Source organism: Eurosta solidaginis, chromosome 1, assembly GCF_040869045.1.
Source record: "Eurosta solidaginis isolate ZX-2024a chromosome 1, ASM4086904v1, whole genome shotgun sequence".
Classification (NCBI taxonomy): domain Eukaryota; kingdom Metazoa; phylum Arthropoda; class Insecta; order Diptera; family Tephritidae; genus Eurosta; species Eurosta solidaginis.
The window spans coordinates 144,213,906-144,235,578 of record NC_090319.1 but is presented as its reverse complement, the minus strand read 5'-3'; the positions used below and the strand labels follow the sequence as shown (position 1 = coordinate 144,235,578).

The 21,673-nt window shown below is 39.7% G+C and overlaps 1 protein-coding gene across 3 annotated transcripts in view; it reads right to left on the bottom strand.

Annotated features, from left to right (window-relative positions):
- LOC137236858 (axin-like) overlaps nt 1–21,400 on the bottom strand; it is a 1,106,688-nt gene extending 1,085,288 nt beyond the window's left edge. For all 3 annotated transcript variants that reach the window (XM_067759895.1, XM_067759900.1, XM_067759901.1), the window contains exon 1: nt 20,606–21,400. The gene's annotated coding sequence lies outside the window, so the exon portion shown is untranslated. The remainder of the gene's footprint in view (nt 1–20,605) is intronic.
- Between the last annotated feature and the right edge of the window lie 273 nt (nt 21,401–21,673).

The following is a 21,673-nucleotide window of genomic DNA, read 5'->3' as shown; positions in this document are numbered from 1 at the left end:
ACGATATCAATGATAATTGTGTATGTATTGACAATTACTGTGCTCGTGTAAATGTAGATGCAAGTACCCTTGAGTTTGCCGGTGTCGATGATTGTGATGTTGTGCAAGCTATATTTTCGGTGGAGTCCAACGCAAAGGGTTAGACGGAATATGTGCTAAATTCTTGAAGATCATCCTACCCATTATCCTTCCCCTCATAACATATTTAATAAACTCCATTCCAACGACTAGTGTCTTTCCAAATGAAAATAAACTCCAACAGACCATCAGTCTGGTTTCCGCCCTAAGAGAAGCTGTACTACGGCACTCCTTTCTGTAGTAGAAGATATAAGGCAGCGCACTGATGATGAATTTACGGCTTTCCTAATCCTTCTTGTCCACTCCAAAGCCTTCGACTCTGTCGACCATACACTACTATGTAAGCAGCTGAAAAACCTGTTTAATTTTTCTAGAAATGCAACCAACCTAATCAGTTCTTATCTAGACGGCAGAACCCAGGCAGTATGTGTAGATAGTAGAAAGTCAAACTTGTTAGACGTTTTACGTGGTGTTCCCCAAGGTTCTATCCTGGGTCCTCTGTTATTTGTGTTGTACATTCATAACCTGCCTAGTGTTCTCAAGTATTGCGACGTCCACATCTACGCTGACGATGTTCAATTGTATACGTGCTGTCCTGTCGATTGTACCAGTGTATGTATAAGTAACTCGAATCACGATCTGCGCCAAATAGGTATATGGGCTTCTAGGAACGGCTTATGTCTAAATCCTCGAAAGTCCAAATGTATCGTCATTCGTACAAAGCCGCTGGCTACAAATGCCTTAGATAATATTATGTTCGAAAACTCTGTTATAGAATATTGTGACGAATATTAGTAAAACTGAGGCATACTATCATATCTAAGCCGATACTAAGCAGTCACTTGTATCTACATAAAGAAATCAATCATTATTGTAATTGCTCTGGGCAATTATTATAACTACTCCTTTTTTGAAATAAAACATCGGCACTTCACATAGATTTGCTAACAACTTTATTAAGCCACTCGCAAGAGATGATCGACCGCCCAGGTGTACGTTTTAGTTTATAACTAACTTTAGCAATATTTCCTTTTCTTTTTAGAGCTAAGTTTGGTAGGTATATAAAGGATGCCGTTATATACACAAAGAGAATGAGATCGAGGGATTGGTAAGTATTTAAATAATTATAATTTGTGTTGATAGAATAAGAGATGTAAGAGTATGATAGGTAGGTATTTATAAAGGGTGAGTATATCAAGTAAGTATAATTATTGTATTATTAGTATTAATTCCATTTGACATAACTAATTATTTAATGAATATTTTAGTTAGGGTCTCATGTCCTCAACATGCCGACAGACCTGCGGCGACGATACCTCTACCAGACTGTCTAATTCCCCTATGGTTTCACATATACGATACCTTATCCCACGAATGCGATGTTGAGTCACCTTTGACTGTTTGGGTTGTTAAGACTCAAGTAAAGATGAACGATTGAAAAAGTTATATTCGTGGCAAGGGATATAAAAGAGATGGGGAGTGATTTTTTTTATCAAGAGAGGGTAATAGGGTTAAGCACATGGCAACAAAAACAGTTTTGTTATGTTCCGGGTGACAATTCCATTTTGGGTACGTACGTCCACCACGCGAACATTCTGATCAGGACCGGGATGAAGTTTTTCGACTCGACCAAGTTGCCATTCATTTGGAGGAAGTAGATCATCTTTGATGACGACTAAGTCACCTTGCTTAAGATTTAATTCTTGGCCTTTCCGTTTACACCGTTTGTGGAGTTGATGCAGGTATTCCGTTTTCCATCGTTTGCTGAATTGGTGGTGAAGCACCTTTAATTTTTGCCATTTGTTTGTTATTGAGAGATTGTCACAGTTAGGTTCCGGTATGGAGAGTAGTGGGGCTCCGCGTATGAAGTGACCAGGGGTTAGAGCCTGGAGGTCGTCGGGATCTTGAGACATCGGAAATAGGTCTAGAGTTCAAGACCGCTTCGATCCGAATAAGGAGCGTAGTGAATTCTTCATAGGTGAATTTGTGACTTCCTGCAACTTTCGTGAAGTGAGTTTTGAAGCTTTTCACAGCTGCTTCCCATAGACCTCCCATATGAGGGGCATATGGAGGAATAAAGGCCCATGAGAGAACGTGAATGGCATATTTATTTGATATGTAAGGGAATTTCTTGAAGAAATATGGAGAATTCTTTTTGGAGGCTGCGCTGTGCGCCGACGAAAGTTTTTCCGTTATCGGACATTATTTTGTGGGGTATTCCCCGACGTCCCACGAACCGTGCGAATGCGGCTTTAAATGAAAGCTACTACTTACTCTAAGAGCTCTTGATAAGGAGAAGCGTTCTAAAAGATCGATGCTTTCAGAGACGTGGAATGCCTCTAGTTCCCTCTGTTCTGGAGGAGATGAGTGGTTTAGAGTATTTTTTGGCCAGAGAGTGGGTGGTTTTGTTAACCATTCAGGGCCTTGCCACCAGAGAGAGCTTTCAGCGAGTTCCCTAGGGGTGGTTCCTCGCATCCCGAGGTCTGCTGGGTTGTCGCCGCTTGATACATGACGCCACCTTGCATTGCTTACGTTATTGATAATCTGCGACGTCCTGTTTGCGAAAAAAGTTTTCCAAATCCATGGTGGCTTTTCCAGCCAGGCGAGTACGATGGAGGAATCGGTCCATAGTACTAGCTCATGACAGGGGAGGTCCAGTTGGGATAAAATCTGTTTCACCAGCTTCGAGAGAAGGACCGCGCCACAGAGTTCCAAACGTGGTAGTCAGACCGTTTGCAAAGGTGCAACTTTGCTTTTCGCCGCGAGTAGATGGCAGGTTATAACTTCGCCTTGTTGAACTCGTATATACACACATGCGCAGAAGGCTTTTTCCGACGCATCTGAAAAGCCGTGGACTTGGATTGCGCTATCCCCAGGCTGAATTGTACCCAATGGGGTATTTTGATATCTTTGATTGATGGGAGACTCTTGCGGAAAAAGTTCCATCTATCTAGAGAGTTGGGCTTGACATCTTCGTCCCAGTCTGTTCCTTCCATCCATAGTTGTTGTAGGAGGGTTTTCGCTGCTAACATTATGGGTGATAGCCATCCCGCCGGGTCAAAAAGCTTCGCAACAGCCGATAATATCTGTCGTTTTGTGGCAGAATTTGCGTCGGGGAGTGGATGTACTTGGTATGAAAACGTGTCAGTGGGGGCGTTCCAGTTTATTCCCAGTGTTTTTGAGGAGCATGTCTCTTGGAATTGGAGAAATTCTGAGTCTAGGACGTCAAACTGGGGTATATCATTTAGTCTTTGTGGTTAGCAGTTATATTTTTCAATGGAAATCCTGCTGATTTAAGTACATCGATCGTTTGGGATATCGACTCGCTGACTGATGTGAGGTTATGACCACCGGAGAGAATGTCATTAACATATGTTTCGTCGACTAAAATTTTGGAGATTTTTGGATACTTTTGTTCGGAGTCCTTGGCCAATTCGGGGAGCGTTCTAATGGCCAAGTATGGGGCACAGTTGACGCCAAATGTAACTGTTTTTAATTTTAAGTCCTCTATCGGACCGTCGGGGGATCTACGAAACAGAATTCTCTGGAAATCTTGGTCTTCCTTGTAAACGTATATCTGGCGATACATTTTTTCAATGTCGGGTCATTTTGGAGAGTGTGACCTGTGTATAGTACGTCATTGAGTGAGAGACCTGAGTAAGAAAGTTTAGAGGCATTGAAAACCACTCTAACTTTGGTAGTCGTACTGTCGGGTTTTATCACTGCGTGATGTGGGAGGTAAAAAGAGAGGTATTTACCATCACGTATAATTTCGCGTGAGCTTGTGGGTTCCATGTGGTCGAGTGTTAGATATTCGTCCACGACCTTTGTGCACGTTGATTTGAGTTCCGGTTTCCTTTCGAGGCTTCGTTCGATGCTGAGGTATTGTTGTTGTGCAGCGGGTCTAGAGTGTCCTAATGCCATTGAGTTGGGAAATGTGGACTTGAATGGGATAAGTTGTCTCTCTGTATAGTTCTTCACAGAGTTTGTCATCATCCGAATGAGAGTGTGCTGATGGGACTTCCTCCTGTTCCCAAAACCCTTTGTGTAGGTCACCTAAGGAATCTTCTGAGCTTTCGACTACCTGAGTGGAGAATGCTGATATATTTTCCGAGAGGCCCGTTAATATCCAACCAAATATGGAGTTTTGGGCTAATAAGCTTTCGCCAACATCGTTTCTCATACCAGAGATGAGTATTTTAGGGAGAATGTCGCTACCAATCACCATATCTATTCTGGCGGGTGCGAAGCAGTTGGGATCTGCGAGTGGGAGTGAGGCATATTCCTTAAGATCAATCTGCGTTACCTTGAACGATGGCAGGAAAATGAGTTAATTGAGGGAGTATTATCGCGTGAGTTGCAATTCTGTTGTGAGGTCCGGGGAGCATATCGTTAGTGAACATATTTTGTTCGAGTTTTGAACTGTACCTCCGCCCATACCCTGTATTTTGAACTGACTTTTTGTTGTTGGTAGATGAAGCAGCTTTTGTATACGAGAGGTTACAAAATTTTTTTCAGATCCTTGGTCTATGAGAGCTCTGAGGTTAGTTATTTCTCCGTTATGCTGAACGGGAACCATTGCTGTGGGTAGTAGGGTTCTTTCGCTACTACTCGAGAAATGTGAGAGAACATTTCCATCATTGCTTTGAAATGCACGATGTGGATTTGTCGCTGCGGCCTGCTTTGAGGTGCTTGGCCTTTCTTCTTCGAGGCTCACGTGAGATGTGACGGAATTTTGTGTAGACTTTCTGTTTTTGTATTGCGTTTTGGCAATATACGCAGGTGAAGCTGCTTTTACACTCTCTTTCAGAGTGAGAGTACGCCAAACAGTTTTTGCAGTAGTTCTTTTCTCTAACAAATTTGTTTCTATCTGCAACTGAAAGATCTTTGAATTTTGTGCAACTCATCATAGAGTGATTGGAGTTGCATAGCTTACATAAGGCGTGGCGTTTTTGCTCGCCATGGAACGAATGAGACATGTTCGGAGATTGGAATGGTTGATAGCTAGGAGTGGAGGAGCGGGACGTGAAACTAGGTTGAGTTGACTTAAGTTTATTTGGCCTGTAAGTGGTTAGCCGGTCGACCACTTCATAACGACTAGTGAGGAGCTGATCCATTTCGGAGAGGTAATTCCTTTCGAGAATTTAGGGATTGTTCCCATAACGCGAGCGATTCGTCTGGGAGTTTTAAGGAGGCGAGATATATAAGCATTGGGTCCCAACTTTCTGTGGACACACCATTCGCTTTCAGATTCGGAACACAATTATTTATTGTCGTCTGTATAATTTGAATTTTTTCTCCATTTTCAGTACTAACAGACTGTATATTAAAGAGGGTTTTTATTTTATTGTCAACGACAATCCTGCGATTTTCGCAACGAGATTTGAGTGCACCCCACGCAAGTTGGAAATTAAAATTATTGAGAGCATAGTTTTTAATGAGAAGTAGTACCTTTCCGCGAGTTTTGTGTCGAAGGTGATATAGTTTTCGAGCTTGGGATAATTGGGGGTGATTTATGTACACTGCAGTGAACATATCCCTAAACGAAGGCCATTCTTCGTATCCTCCATAGAAGATTTCCGTGTCACATGCAGGTACTTTAAGGAAATTTCTAGTTTTTGAGGGGGCGGGTATTGGAATCTGCTCTGGCGTGTTCATCATCGCTTGATTTTGAATTTACTAAGAAATTCGTTTATCCTGAGCTTTGTATGCAGTGCTCCGTCATTCGATGAGTCGTATTTTATTTGACATTGATCTCGGGTTTCCTCTTCAAGGTAGCTTATTTGGAGGTTTTCACTAGTAGCGTCTACCAAAGCCATATATTTTTCGAGTTGATCAAGGTATGTTTTGAGTCCAGCCTCTATATGATCATTTTCTCCTATGCTCCACAACTTCCGACAAAATTTGTCCAGCCTTGCGGTTTCGTATACAAATTTTTTGTACGATAATGTGGCTTCTTCATCGTCAGCTTGGGACTTCGACCGGGTTCTTATGGCTGGTTGCTGAGCAACTGGTAGCTTATCTTCCTTTTCAGTCGGCATTGTGTTAAGTTTATTTATTTATTTATGCGTGAGTAATTATATATGAGTTGAAACATTTTGTAGAAGATTTTATTATTTTCGGCCCACTGTGCGTTTGCTAGCTGTTATTCTATTCGCACTAGCAAATATTTTGTGGGAATATGTATGTGTATAAGTGGATACCTCCAACTATGTAGATGTGTTTACCCGGTAGAGACTTGGGACAAATACGGGATGTTTCGCGAGTGATCCTATTGGAAGCGATTTGAAAGTATTTACCGAAGATTACTAAATAAGTTTTTAGAATGTTAGAGTATGATAAGTAAATTTGGGGTGAGTTGCGAGTGTACCCTTTAGACTGAGTTGGAGACCAGTTGCTTGTATTTGAAACTGGGTTTTATATACGTGTGAGTGAATATCTACTTATATATATAAAAATGAATGCCATTTTTCATTGTGATTTTATAACTCACGAACGGGCTCACCTCTCCAAACCAAATTTTTAGGCTTTGTTCTGACTATTCAGTAGATGGTTTGTGTTTTGAAATTTTAAGAATCGGATACAACGGTCTCGAGATATAGGCCTAAACGTGGACCCGGGTAACCCTCGGATGTGTTTGTACAATATGGGTATCAAATGGAAGATGTTGATGAATGCTATAGTATAGAGTATTTTTCATGCCGCTCCGTGACTAGGGTCTCGAGATATAGACCAAAACGTGGACCCGGATAACTTTAGGATGTGTTTGTACAATATGGGTAGCAAATGAGAGCTGTTGATGATTGCTAAGTAAGGTAAGTGTGCCTAATTTCGTGGTGCTAAGGATTTTTCTGACTTTCTACCTCTCTTGCGTTAAAACAAATGAAGGAAAACTAAAAAAGGAAATTTTTCCTACTTAGTTGATCAATTAAGATAATTTTCCACCTACCTTCAAACAAAACTAACAAATGTTTTAATTTATATAAATCAAAAAATATGTGAGCACCTCAAATGTACCTAATTTTGTGGCAAAAATTTTCTGATGTACCTAATTCCGTGGTAAAGCGTCCCTAATTTCGTGAAACTCAAATTTTATGGAAAAAAATAGTTATAACTGATTTCAAGGGCAAATTCCTAAAGATACACAAATTCATTTACTGAAATTCATATTCAGAAATTTAAAATTTAAACTATTTTTTTTTTTCGTTGTTATTTTATTTATGAAAAGAAAGTTTCAAGACCAAAATAAATAAGTAAAAAATATTAGTTTAATGTACGTACTTTTCAAAAACTTTTTATTTTTATTTTTTTGTTGTTATTTTCTTTTTGATTTTTTGTTTGTTTTGTATATTTTCATTAAATCTAAGATTTCTTAGAACTTTAGACATTATTGATATGAAATAAGTAACATTAAATGAAAAAGGTTTAAAACAAAAATAAACAATAAAAAAAATTTATTCAATTGATGTAAATTGTTACTTTTCTAAAAATTACTTTTATTTATTATTACTAAAAAATTTTTCTTATTTTTGTTTTTTATTTTTTTCATTAGTGACACCATTAAGCGCTTCTGTCAAATCTTCTTTTGTGTAACAAGCTTTTGTCATTTTTTTCTATAAAATTAAGTTATTAACCCAATAATCAGCGAATAGAGATCGAATTAAGTTTGAGGCAGTTTTCTTAAATTTATTTGAAAAAATACGCGCATAAATAACTCCACTCCAAAAATGCGTGCTTTCCTGCTGAAATGTAAATGCGCAGTATACCACGAAATTAGGGGCATGCACAAAATTTGGTGTACGTAAATTCGTGGCATCGCTTTAAGCGGTAATTTGAGGTTTATATTCAAATTTTTTTTTTTTATTATCAATATTCATTCAAAACAATAGTAAAGAAGTTGAAATCTTGATAAATTTTTTTAAATTAAACGAAAAATTATTGAATAAACAAAAGTTCTATAATGCCATTATTTCGTTAAAATGTTGTGCTTCGCAGAGCTTTTTGATTAAAATATTAACGAATAGATTAATAAAAGTGTACAACGAAATTACATCAAAATCTCCCTCGGGGGTTTATTTAATAATTAAAATACTTAAAAAATATGGTTTCTTATGAAATGTTAAAGAAAATATGAAAAACATAAAGTATTATATTACCCTAATTTCGTGGGTACCACGAAATTAGATACATCACAAAAAAAGTGTGTCCCTAATTTCGTGGGTTAGAAATATTGAAACAAAAAGTTAAAAAAAGTATTGGAATGAGTTTTGCAGTAATGGAAACGTTTAAGAAATGTTCACTAAATACCAAAAAATTATCATCATAAAAAAAATTTACCGATACAATTTTTACAGGCTTAACAAAATACACTGGACTCCTTATCACTTTACTTAAGGGGCCTCCTTACAACAGGCTCATTTTCCGAGCTTCCAACTTTATATTGCTTGATATTTAATATTAGGTTTAGTATTAAAAATTAGTAAAATATCAATTATTATACCATAAAAACCAATCTTTATTATGAAATTTTCGGTTTAAAGAAACACTCCCCCAATTCCTTGTTTGGAAGAAAAAATCGAAATGCCACGAAAAAACGTACTACCACGAAATTAGGGACACTTACCTTATAGATTATTTTTCATGCCCCTCCGTGACTAGGGTCTCGAGATATAGACCAAAACGTGGACCCGGATAACCCTAGGATGTGTTTGAACTACATGAGTATCCATTGTAAGTTGTTGATAAATGCTAATGAAAAGAGGGCTTTTCTTTTCGCTGGGTAACTAAGGACTCGAGATATAGAACAATTGGGAACTCGCCTTCAGATTAAGAGATTGCATTCTTATGTACACAACCAGTTAAAATGGTATATTCAATCACATAAGAATATAATCTTTTTACCTGAAAGTGCTGAAAAGCGCTCAATGTATGGTGAAATTATTTTGAAAAGCACACCAAAAACCCATTTGTTTGGTGAGATTCATCCCACTTAGCCAGCGGATTATACGTTTTCATATTAACATACATACATCAATAATAGTTTAATCATTTACTAAACGATTTGTTACCTACTTAGCTACGCTCTTTCGCTCTCAAAATGTATGTACTTTCGTCTTAACTAGCTTACTTATTATTCCCAGCTACAAACTTACTTGCATCATATTAATATAAACATGTATGTATGTAGCAGGCAGATCGACAAACAAAGTAGGCTTTGTAAAGACATCGAACAATATTACGGTGCTTTTTTTTTTTTTTGCATAGAGAAATACATGAATATTTTGTATAGATAGTAGGCTTTGTAAAGACATCGAACAATATTACGGTGCTTTTTTTTTTTTTTTGCATAGAGAAATACATGAATATTTTGTATAGATAGGTATATAGAGCTTTGGCTCTTAGCATTAAGAAAATTCAAATTAGGAGAATAAATGACATTGGAGTGTTAACATCGCTGGAGCGTTTTCTTTGGCCTCAACACCATTCGTTAGCAGAATAAACGAAGCAGCCCAATACGTTCAGTAGTGTCCGAAATTACCGCGTTGCAAATTATTACATAAAAATGCAAATAGTGGTTTTGTTTAATAATTATTGAAGTTTGTGTGAATTTATGAAAAGAAGACATATAGAGCAAAGCGAATTTCCGAGCAAAAAACGGTAAGTTTTGAACTGTTGAAGTGAATTACACGAATGCATGTGTGTTTCCTTATTTGAAAAAACATATGGTGTACCACTATTAATGTAGACATTTTTTTAAATTTAATTTATTCTTTTTTAATTGAAAGAAAAATGCCACGACCCACAAGGAAATATAGGTCGCCGAACGCGTCATGCAAATGCTGCGGCATTACAAAGGCGATCACAGACTCCAGATGAACGAGCACAAATAGATCTGTTGTACCTGAAATTATGCGTGCTGCTTTTAATTACAACAGTCAGATTGATTACAGTATGTACGGATATATTGGAATAATGGACGCAATATGTCCACATTGTGATGCGGCTAAATTTCCAGGTGAAACGCCCGACATGTGTTGTGCTAATGGCAAAGTGAGATTGCCAGCATTAGAAACTCCACCCGAACCATTGTCTTTATTAATTTTTGGGACTTCTGAAAATTCGAAGCACTTTTTGAGTCATATTCAACAATACAATTCGGCATTTTAAATGACTTCTTTTGGTGCTACTAACATTATTAGAGATAATTTTATGCCGACGTTTAAGGTAAATTTTTAAACAGGATTGTCCCAATCAATCTGAATCATAAAAGTATTCTATAGTCTTAAAAATTATTATGCAACATATACCTAAAATTGCATACATGTTGCAGATTCAGGACCAAATTTATCATCAAGCTGGTTCGTTATTGCTATACCCCGACGATGATTATAAATTTTTGCAAATTTATTTTATTGGTGATGAAAATCGTGAATTGGATCAACGTTGTGCTATTGCTTTGAATACAAGGCGGAAAATTATTTGTGAGTTACAAAGGTTTTTCCATCAGCATAACGCATTAGTTCAATTGTTCAAAATTGCTCTCGATCGTATGCCATCTGATAATCACAAAATCGTAATAAGAGCTGATAGAACACCTTTTGTAGAGCATGAAAGGCGCTTCAATGAACCGACAATTGATGAGGTTGCATTACAATACTTAATATTGCATTGGAAAGGTGACGATGGCTACCATATCAATATACCAATGATTGATCCACGAACAGGTAAATAATATTTTCAGTGTGTTGACATTTCATCATTTGTATAAATTTCTTAAGTCACATTTTGCACTTATTTTCAGGTCTACATGTACAGAAAATGTTAGTGCCTTGAATTTTTATTCGTATCGATTGATGATTCGTCCACAAGAACAAAATTATATCTTGAGATGTGGTAAACTATATCATCAGTACATCGTTGATATGTATGCCAAAAGAGAAACAGAACGTCTTAATTTTATTCGTTTCAACCAAGCAAAATTAAGATCCGAACAATATATTCATTTGCAAGATGCGATAGCGAATGATGCTATATTGCCATCTTCGTATATTGGTAGCCCACGGATATGAACGAATATGCACAAGATGCAATGTGTTATGTACGAAAATACGGTCGACCGGATCTGTTCATTACATTTGCATGTAATCCGTAGTGGGATGACATCAAAAACAATTTTTTTGCAGGACAGTCGACAACCGATCATGACATTACTGCGCGTGTTTTTCGGCAAAAAGATAAAGCACTTATGGATTTAATTGTGAAATTATATGTATTTGGGGAGGTGCGTTGCCATATGTACTCCATCGAATGGCAGAAAGGAGGATTGCCGCACGCACATATACTAATGTGGCTGGTACATAAAATAACTCCGGATCAAATCGATAACCTTATATCAGCTGAAATTCCTGATCCACTGATGATCCTGAGTTATTTCAAGTTGTCGTTAAAAATATGATACATGGACCGTGCGGTGAACTAAATGTGAATTCACCATGTATGTTTGATGAAGTGTTCGAAACGATACCCAAGGCAATTTACTTCAGACACAATAACGGGCAATGACGGATATCCGTTGTATCGACGTAGATCACCTAATGATAATGGCAAAACGGCAACCATTAGAATGCATAACCAGGAAGTTGAAGTTGCTAATCGTTGGGTGGTTCCGTATTGTCCATTATTATCGAAAATATTCAATGCTCATATAAATGTGGAATATTGTAATTCTATCAAATCTATTAAATATATTTGCAAGTATGTAAATAAAGGGAGAGATATGGCAATTTTCGGTGTTGCTGGTGATAATACAAATGATGAAATTACTCAGTATCAAATGAGCAATGAAGCTGTCTGGAGGATTATGTCGCTTCCAATGAATATCTGAAGTTATACGTGTTTCTGAGCATAAAACAATGTCCGGATCCACTTCTTCTATCATTTTTTCGAGCTCTGATTTATTTGCTAACAAACTACAAATATTCAAGTAGACACATTTCAAATCAAAAACATTTATTACTGGGCCTGTACGTCTTGGTTGCTAAAAACCAAGTCGTTGTCTTTCCAGTTTAAGCTTCCTTTGATAAACTGGGCAGTCATGGCTCATTATGTTATGGTCTATATTGAGCTTAAAACCTAACTGATTATTGGCATCTACGCAATTACCACATTTATTAATGGGCATGCTTTCCTTGCAGTTTTCTGCCCCATGTTCTCCCAGACATTTACTACATCTCTGTTTCAGAGTGCAATTGGCAGCTATGTGGTTAAACCCTAAAGATTTGTAGCACCTTTTTACAGTTTGACCGTCATAAACTGGGCAGCGATCCCATCCAACATTAATTTTCTTATGTCTCAGGATGGCCTCATAATATTTATGCTCTATTTCAATAACTGCGTTAATATGTTGTCCTCTATTTTGTTTTTTAGCGCGTTTAATTGTAATACATTTCATTTTAGCTTCCCTCAGTGTATCATTCTGCGCAAGGATCCGGCTAACTATTTCGCTCACGGTATGCTCTGCACTAATATTAGCTACCACAACTCTAGGAAAATAAACTTTTGGCTCAGCTCTATTATACACATTTTTATCCAACTTTTCTGTTAGCGTATCTCTAATTTTATCCTTGTCGCCTGCTGTATTAGCGCTTATAATTATCGTGCCATTATTTTTGTTTTGTACCCTTCCTATATTTAAATGGGATGGATCTATTTTGTTTAAATCCGTTTTTGTTTTCTCAATGGCTTGTTTCACTTTGGGCTTAATAACAATTGGAGGGATGCCTTTTGTAACAGTGGCATATGTAGAAACATTTCCACCGTCAAAACCTTTATTCTGATTTGTAGCCTTCTTAACCTCTTTTATAATTTCCTCTTTCTGTGTATTAAATGCCTCATTAGGGATATTAGCAACCTTTTTAACTTCATTAATAATTTCATCCTTTTGCTTAGTGAACGCCTCGTTCGGTATACTAACTTTACTTAGTTTATCCTTATTTTCTAAGCACAAGCATTCTATTTTTTTCATTAACTCTAGTTTTTCTGAGTTCACCTTATAGATTTTTTCTACTATTATTTTCATCTCTCTTTCGTTGTGAGTTATGGAAGCGCTTATTTCCCTTTTATGCTCACTCAAAATTGTTTCAATTTCGCTTTTTTGCTCTTTCAAATTTACTTTGTTTACCTCTGAAATAGCCAAGATTTCCCTTAAAGCCTCATCAACATTGGAAACATAAGTCATGCAATCATCACAAATAAATCTTAAAAGTTTACAACCTTGAAAACAATTAAGGCCATAATCATCGATAGATGCACACGCAATGTTTTTATGGTAAACCTTACCACACACACCCTCACATCTTACACCTGGTTTGATCAGAATCTACATTTTGGTGAGCACGCAGCCGCAATTGTTCCGAGAATTCAGAGCCGTAACAGGCAGTCGGTTCTATGTATCGGAGCGACTCGGGATTTTTCCCGACCAAGGACTGTCATTTCAGTGTGACCCCATTTAATTTGTTTCGTCCCTCCCACAAATTGTCATCCTCCCAGCAGCTCCTTGCAGCAGGACTGCTACATATTCTCTTACTCCGGGAAGGTATCGAACCCAATCCGGGTCCGTCTCCTCACCCCGGTCCTGAGAAATGGTTTTGCTGCATTTGCCAGAAAAGAATCTTTTTAGGACGGTCATACTCTGTTCAGTGTGTCTCGTGCAAGGGATGGTTGCATCGGACAGGTTGTTCTGGGCTTGATCCCAAAACCCGACGTCCACGTAACTTTTATAAATCTTTTGTGGCTCCTTGCTGCTCACGCCCAAGGGCGTCCCGTAGTCTACGCCTAAGCGTATCCCCACTACCTTCCAGCAGCTTCCCTGCTCAGAAAGCCACAACAAGTACCCGCTGCTGCTCGCGCCCCACGGCGCCAACAACTCAAACAGCTGATACCACTCATAACTACTACCTTCGTAGTAGAGCTGGTAGCAATGCTGAGCATCAGCCCCTGCCCCCATCTTCTTCTCCTCCCATCTTTTCTGGCAGCAATTGTGCAGGTCAGGGAAACAGACTCTTAGTCCCTGCCTCCGTTTGCACCGTCTGCCAGCACAGAATATATAGGTTTGCGACATCCGCTCAATGCAGCTCCTGCCTTGGGTGGTGCCACTTTCCTAGATGTTCTGGTCTCCGCGACGGCAACCCCTCGACGGGTTTCATCGCGCCATGTTGCCAGGTCGCAAACCCAAATCATCCGGGTACCCCAATGCTTGCCCAAGGGCGCCCAGTCCCAAGGCCACAACAGCAATTGCTTCCTGGCCTTCCACAACCTAGGCGTAGTCACCCCTCACTTACCCCTAGAGTGGCGGCGTCACCCCTCATGCACTTCAGAATTCTGCAGTTCAACTGTAATGGACTAACTGGGAATATTACGGAGATAGTCGATTTCATGAAGCGGCACAACATCCGCATTGCTGCGATTCAAGAGACTAAACTCACAGCAAGATCTGCATTGCAGATCTGCTCTGGTTATAATGTCCACAGGAAAGACCGCGAGAGCGGAAATGGAGGCGGCCTCGCGTTTATTATACACCACTCTGTGCAATATCATATATTTGATCCTGGCATCGACCGCAGTGACAATGTCTTAGAACGTCAAGGCCTATCTGTCCGGTCAGGCGATGCAAATCTAGAAATCATCAACATCTACATCCCTCCTGTCACCTGTTGCCCGAGTGGATACCGCCCTAATATCGAGGCCTTACTCACTGGCAACAATCGCATTATCTTAGGCGATTTCAATGCCCATAACGACCTATGGCATTCAAACTTGCGGGCGGACAGTAGGGGTGAGATGTTGGCGGATCAAATAGACGAAACGACGTTCTGCACAATTAACGGAGACGCCCCCACACGTATGGTAGGAAGCTGTTATAGCTCGCCAGATATCTCAATCGTGAGCGTAGAACTCGTAAACTGCGTCAACTGGCAGCCGATGGTAACATTGGCATCCGACCACCTGCCCATACTTATTTCGTTCGAGCGTACCGCCGACTTCATCGTCACCGAAAAACGCACTTTCATAAACTTCAAAAAAGGAAAGTGGGAAGAATATAAATCTGCAACAGACAGCAGCTTTGCTGCCCTCCCTATCCCGACTGATGCCCGCCAAGGGGAGCGTGCCTTCCGTAAGGTCATTGAATCCGCCTCGGCACATTTCATTCCCGCCGGGAGAATTCCCGAAATCCGGCCCCACTTCCCGGCGGAGGCCGCGAGCTTAGCGAGGGAACGCGACCTTATAAGACAGCTTGATCCAGGCGACCCCCAAATAAGGGATATAAAGCAACACATCAGATCGCTTGTGGACGAACACAAGCGGGCGAAATGGGAAGAGCACCTAAGAGGTTGTAACCTCTCTACCGGTGTAGGTAAACTTTGGTCCACCGTAAAGTCCCTATCGAGTCCGACTAAGCACAAAGACAAAGTTTCCATCGCCTTTGGCGATAAGGTGCTGTCGGATGCGAAAAAATGCGCGAGCGCTTTCTGCCGACAATATATAATGCATCCTACGGTCGACAAAGATAGACGGAGAGCCAATAGACGTGCACATAAACACAAACTCAGCGCGTCACCAATTACCATCACCGCTAGAGAGGTTGAGGACGCCATTGGTGGCGCTAAACCATTCAAAGCAGTGGGCCCAGACGGCATAGCCATGCCGATGCTTAAAAACCTAGGGAAAGAGGGTTTCAAATATTTAGCGCATGTCTTCAACCTGTCTCTTTCCACCTTTGTCATACCCGAGAAATGGAAAATGGCCAAGGTGGTCCCGCTACTAAAGCCTGGGAAACCAGCTAACGTAGGTGAGTCATATCGTCCAATATCTCTCCTATCGCCAGTGGCAAAGACGCTTGAAGCCATTTTGCTCCCTCATTTCCAAGCACATTTGCAGCTAGCCCCTCATCAGCATGGCTTCAGAAAACTCCATAGCACTACCTCCGCGCTAAATGTCATTAGCACCCAGATAAATTGCGGTTTGAATCAATATCCCCACCATAGAACAGTACTCGTAGCGTTAGACCTATCAAAAGCTTTTGATACGGTCAACCATGGCTCGTTACTGGAAGACCTGGAAGGGTCTACCCTTCCCCCATGTCTTAAAAGGTGGACCGCAAATTACCTGGGTGGTCGGCAGGCATCGGTGCAATTCAGAAACGAAACATCAAAACAAAGGAGAATTAAACAAGGGGTGCCACAGGGTGGTGTGCTATCCCCGCTTTTGTTTAATTTCTACATATCTAAGCTACCTTCACCACCGGAAGGAGTCACAATCGTTTCCTACGCCGATGACTGCACAATAATGGCCACAGGCCCAGGCCCAAAGATCGATGAGCTATGCAATAAAATAAACGGCTATCTCCCTGATCTCTCCAGTTTTTTCGCCTCGCGAAACCTGTCATTGTCACCGACAAAATCTTCCGCGACCTTATTTACAACATGGACGCCCCAAATGTCGACCATATTGAACATCCACGTCGATGGCACTACGCTACCGACTGTCCTACACCCCAAAATCTTGGGTGTGACGTTTGATCATGATTTTGGTGCGCACGCAACCGCAATTGTTCCAAGAATTCAGAGCCGTAATAAAATCCTCAAATCCCTTGCTGGCAGTACCTGGGGAAAAGATAAAGAAACGCTCTTGACCACATACAAAGCAATTAGCCAGCCGATTACGTGCTACGCGTCACCCATATGGTCCCCAAGCCTAAAAACCACCCACTGGAAGAAACTACAGGCCTGCCAAAATACTGCTCTCAGAATCGCCACGGGCTGTCTTCTTATGTCCCCAGAACACCATCTGCATGAGGCGAGAATACTCCCCATCAGGGAGAGAAATGAGATGCTGACCAAACAGTTTCTGTTGAATACCCAGAAACCTGGGCATCCTAACAGACATCTGATTGACGAACCAGCACCGCCTAGGGGCCTAAGGAGTCATCTCCGTAAGCATTTTGAGGAAATACGGCACCTGAGAACCCAGCCGTATGAAGCGGAAAAACACAAGCAGGTCCTTGGTGAACTCCATAGACAGGCGTCGGACCTTTATGTCGGGAATTGCCCGGTGAATCCAGTACTTGAAGAAAAATATCCAGAACTCGCAGAAGAGGAACGCATACTCCCCAGGGAAACGCGTGTCGCTCTTGCTCAACTTCGTTCTGGATACTGTAACAGGTTAAACTCTTACCTATCCAGAATCAACCCCGACATACAAAATGTATGCCCTGCTTGCAATGTGTCCCCACATGACACCAACCATCTCTTTAGTTGTAATGTGGAACAAACGCCTCTAACACCGCTTTCCTTATGGTCCACCCCTGTTGAAACGGCAAGTTTCCTTGGACTCCCGTTAGAGGATATTGATGACAATTTGTGATCGGTCGCGGCTATTAGGTGGGGCGAGCATTGCTACAACAACAACAACAACAGGCCTGCCAAAATACTGCTCTCAGAATCGCCACGGGCTGTCTTCTTATGTCCCCAGAACACCATCTGCATAATGAGGCGAGAATACTCCCCATCATGGAGAAATCAGATGCTGACCAAACAGTTCCTGTTGAATACCCAGAAACCTGGGCATCCCAACAGACATCTGATTGATGAACCAGCACCGCCTAGGGGCTTAAGGAGTCATCTCCGTAAGCATTTTGAGGAAATACGGCACCTGAGAACCCAGCCGTAAGAAGTGAAAAAACACAAGCAGGTCCTTGGTGAACTCCATAAACAGGCGTCGGACCTTTATGCCGGGAATTGCCAGGTGAATCCAGTACTTTAAGAAAATTATCCAAAACTCGCGGAAGAGGAACGCATACTCCCCAGGGAAACGCGTGTCACTCTTGCTCAACTTCGTTCTGGATACTGTAACAGGTTAAACTCTTACCTATCCAGAATCAACCCCGACATACAAAATGTATGCCCCGCTTGCAATGTGTCCCCATATGACACCAACCATCTCTAACACCCCTTTCCTTATGGTCCTCCCCTGTTGAAACGGCAAGTTTCCTTGGACTCCCGTTAGAGGATATTGATGACAATTTGTGATCGGTCGCGGCTATTAGGTGGGGCGAGCATTGCTACAACAACAAAAACATGTTTAAAATATTGTAAAATACGCTTGTTTGCAGATGATGCTTTGTTCATAATCAGCGATAAGTATGCGGACGGTGCTATGCAGAAAATACAGGAAGATCTTGACTCCTCATACAAATGGTTGTGCCTTAGAAAATTGAAGTTAAATGTAGATAAGACCAAGTTCATGATATTTTTCAAAAATCTTACGCCGCAACGATTTAAACAATATAACTTTAAAGGTAAAAAACTTTGGCGAACATATAAACTATATTGAAAGAAAAATTGCTCAGAAGATAGGATTCATGTACAGAACATGCAAACATATTAGCCAACGTCACAAAATTTTGGTGTATCGTTTAATTATTGAACCACATTTTATCTATTTCCCTACAATCCTTCTGTTAGCGAATGAAATGCAAATTAAAAAACTGCAAATACAACAAAAAGCAATGCTATTAATTCTACGAAGCCCTCCTAGAACAACAAAAATTATAATGCTGAATTGCCTAAATTGGTTCAGTATAAAACTGTCAATTACTTATTTTACATTAAACTTTATACACCATGCAAGATTGGGAATTTTACCGAGCTACCTTAGTAATAAAATAAAATATAATCATGAGATCCATAACTATGGAACTAGGAACTGCAAAAATATGAGTTCGCAAAGAAGACCCTAGAATACATAGGGTATAAAATGTATAATGAATTACCTACTGCGATAAAAGATTGTGGAAATCTTAAGAAGTGAAAGAAAAGTTATTTACATATTTTAATACACTTAGCATCTAATGAAACAAATTTTTATTTATTCTAAACTAGGTCTTAAAGACCGTAATAAACAAACAAACGCGTCATGACAACTTTTAATAATTTTGGTAACGTTTTACAAGACGGTGCACCACCTAATTTTTATCAAAGATTATCAAAGGTAGTATCAAAAGACGCGTCTCCTCCTCAGTTTTAAGAATCCGAAAATTGTTGTGCTGGGATGAATTGCCTAATAAAAACAAAAGCGGAAATCAAAAATTTAATTTCTGTCGAAAGTTATTCACAAAAAACCGTGGTAATAGTCTAGTTGAGGGGTCGACTGCTAATACGCTACCAAAAATGTCGAGAGAGGTGTCAAAACACGCGTCTTGACATCAGTATTAATAATCCGAAAATAAAAATATTAACTCGTTCAAAAGATATTAACGAAAAACCGAAAAAAGACCCACGGGTGCCTCCGAAACCGGGGGTGGGATCCATAGTATTTTTGCGCAGAACACCTTTCTGAGTTGGCGGCCTTCGGCCGCGCTTATAAAAAATAACCCTGGGCTACGCCATGCCAAGTCCGGGTGTGTGGTATAACCGTGGCTACCGCCACGTTGATGCACACATTTTTTTGTGGGTACAAACACAACAACAACCACATGCAAATCGCCAACTTCAACTGCAAATATCTCCGGACATGGATACAATTTTTCTTTTCCGCCATCGGATTATTGTTCTCGAGATTAATACGCATCTTTTGACACCTCTCTCGATATTTTTGGTAGCGTATTAGCAGTCGACCCCTCAACTAGACTATTACCAAAACCGTAAAATAATCCCGAGAGGGTCCAAAATATGGGGCCCAATCCCGCCCGATCTGTCAAAAGATATAAGCAAAAAATCGGTTCTAATTTTCATGTGGTTGTTGTTTTTCTTTGTCATATTTGTTGTACACACACAAACACTAATGCGCGCATTTAGTTTTGATCCCCAAACCGGTGACGGACCCCCCAGGATACTTAATTTTTTATAAACGCGGCCGAAGGCTGCCAACGCAGAAAGGTGTTCTATGCAAAAAAAAAAATATGGATCGGGCCCTCTTGGTGTTACTTTACGATTTTTTGTGAATAACTTTCGATAGAAATAAAATTTTTGATTTCCGCTTTCGGATTCTTCAAACGGAGGTCGAGACGCGTGTGTTGATACCACTTTGATAGTTTTCGATAAACATTAGGCGGTGCACCGTCTTGTAAAACGTTACCGAAAATTTGAACCGATTTTTTGCTTATATCATTTGACAGAAATAAAAAACTCAATTTCCGCTTTCGGATTATTAATACGGAGGTCAAAGCGCGTCTTTGGATAACCCCATTGTCAAATTTGACTACAATTAGGCAGTGCACCGTCATCTAGTAAATTACCAAATTAGGTGGGACACCGTCTTGTAAAACGTTACCACGGTTTTTTGTGAATAACTTTCGACAGAAATAAAATTTTTGATTTCCGCTTTCGGATTCTTAAAACGGAGGTCGACCCGTCTTTTGATACCACCTTTGATAATTTTTGATAAAAATTAGGTGGTGCACCGTCTTGTAAAACGTTACGGAAAAACGGTATGTGGATAAAATTTACGCTATAATAACTAAAGATCTTACCTTAAAAATTTCGTTGTTTTAAGTTTACTCGAATATCTCCATTTTTAGTACGGTAACTGGTTGGTTGGGCGCGGAAGGTTTATTTAACCTCCCAGCTTATAACTTGAACGAATTTATATGGAATATGGAAGTGTAACTGCGTTCCAATTAACTTGTTAACTTCAAAATTCAATTTATTACACTTAACAAGACATGAACAGCACTTTTGTTTCTTTTAGATTCACATAGGCACACGATGGCAAGTCGTTTACTTGTACACAACAAATCCTCTGGAAATGTTTGACTAATAAATGTCTTTTTGAAATCCAACCATTAATGAATATGAGCATTTCTTAGCAGCATTTATTGTATCATGGTTAAAACACATTTTACTTTTCATTTCAATTAATTAAAAATTTCAATTTCCACCCTGCTAGTTTCGCAAAACAAAACAAGCAACCAATTTGTAACAGTCATATGAATCGTTATGCTCCATTTCATGGAATTTGCTACTTTCCTCGCATTGCTTTACACTTGCTCACTTCATGTTCATTGTTTTATTTATTTCGCAATCATCGTTGATATTTTGTAGACACTTTTCGATTCATTGGACCATTGTGAATTGTACACAATGCATTGGACGTTTTAATTGATTCGGTAACATTGGACTGACTGATGTTAGGTGAACGGACTCTAATTACTTCATTTTAAGAATAACGTTATTTGGAGCAGTACGGTTTTCCAATTCTTATTCTCGATAATTTTTCACTCTTTCTTCTTCATATATAAATTGTGAGGTTAAGATAAAACATGAGATAAAACATCCGAAGTTCAATTTGTTGCAGTGCTGCAGCTTTTATCAATCAGCCCCGTTATGGTGTAATATATAAATTTACCCCAACGGCCACAATTGGTCATGAGCGCTGAAGCAAATTGGGCGTATCGTCGTAAAAGCGTATTAGACGAAACCCTCAGACGTTGGAGTATTCGCCATTGCCTAAATGCTAAAGAAAATGAACTATCAGAATTTAAAGAGATTTCGTTTAATTGCTATGTAGTTCTGTAAAATATCATAACACTCTTAGTACA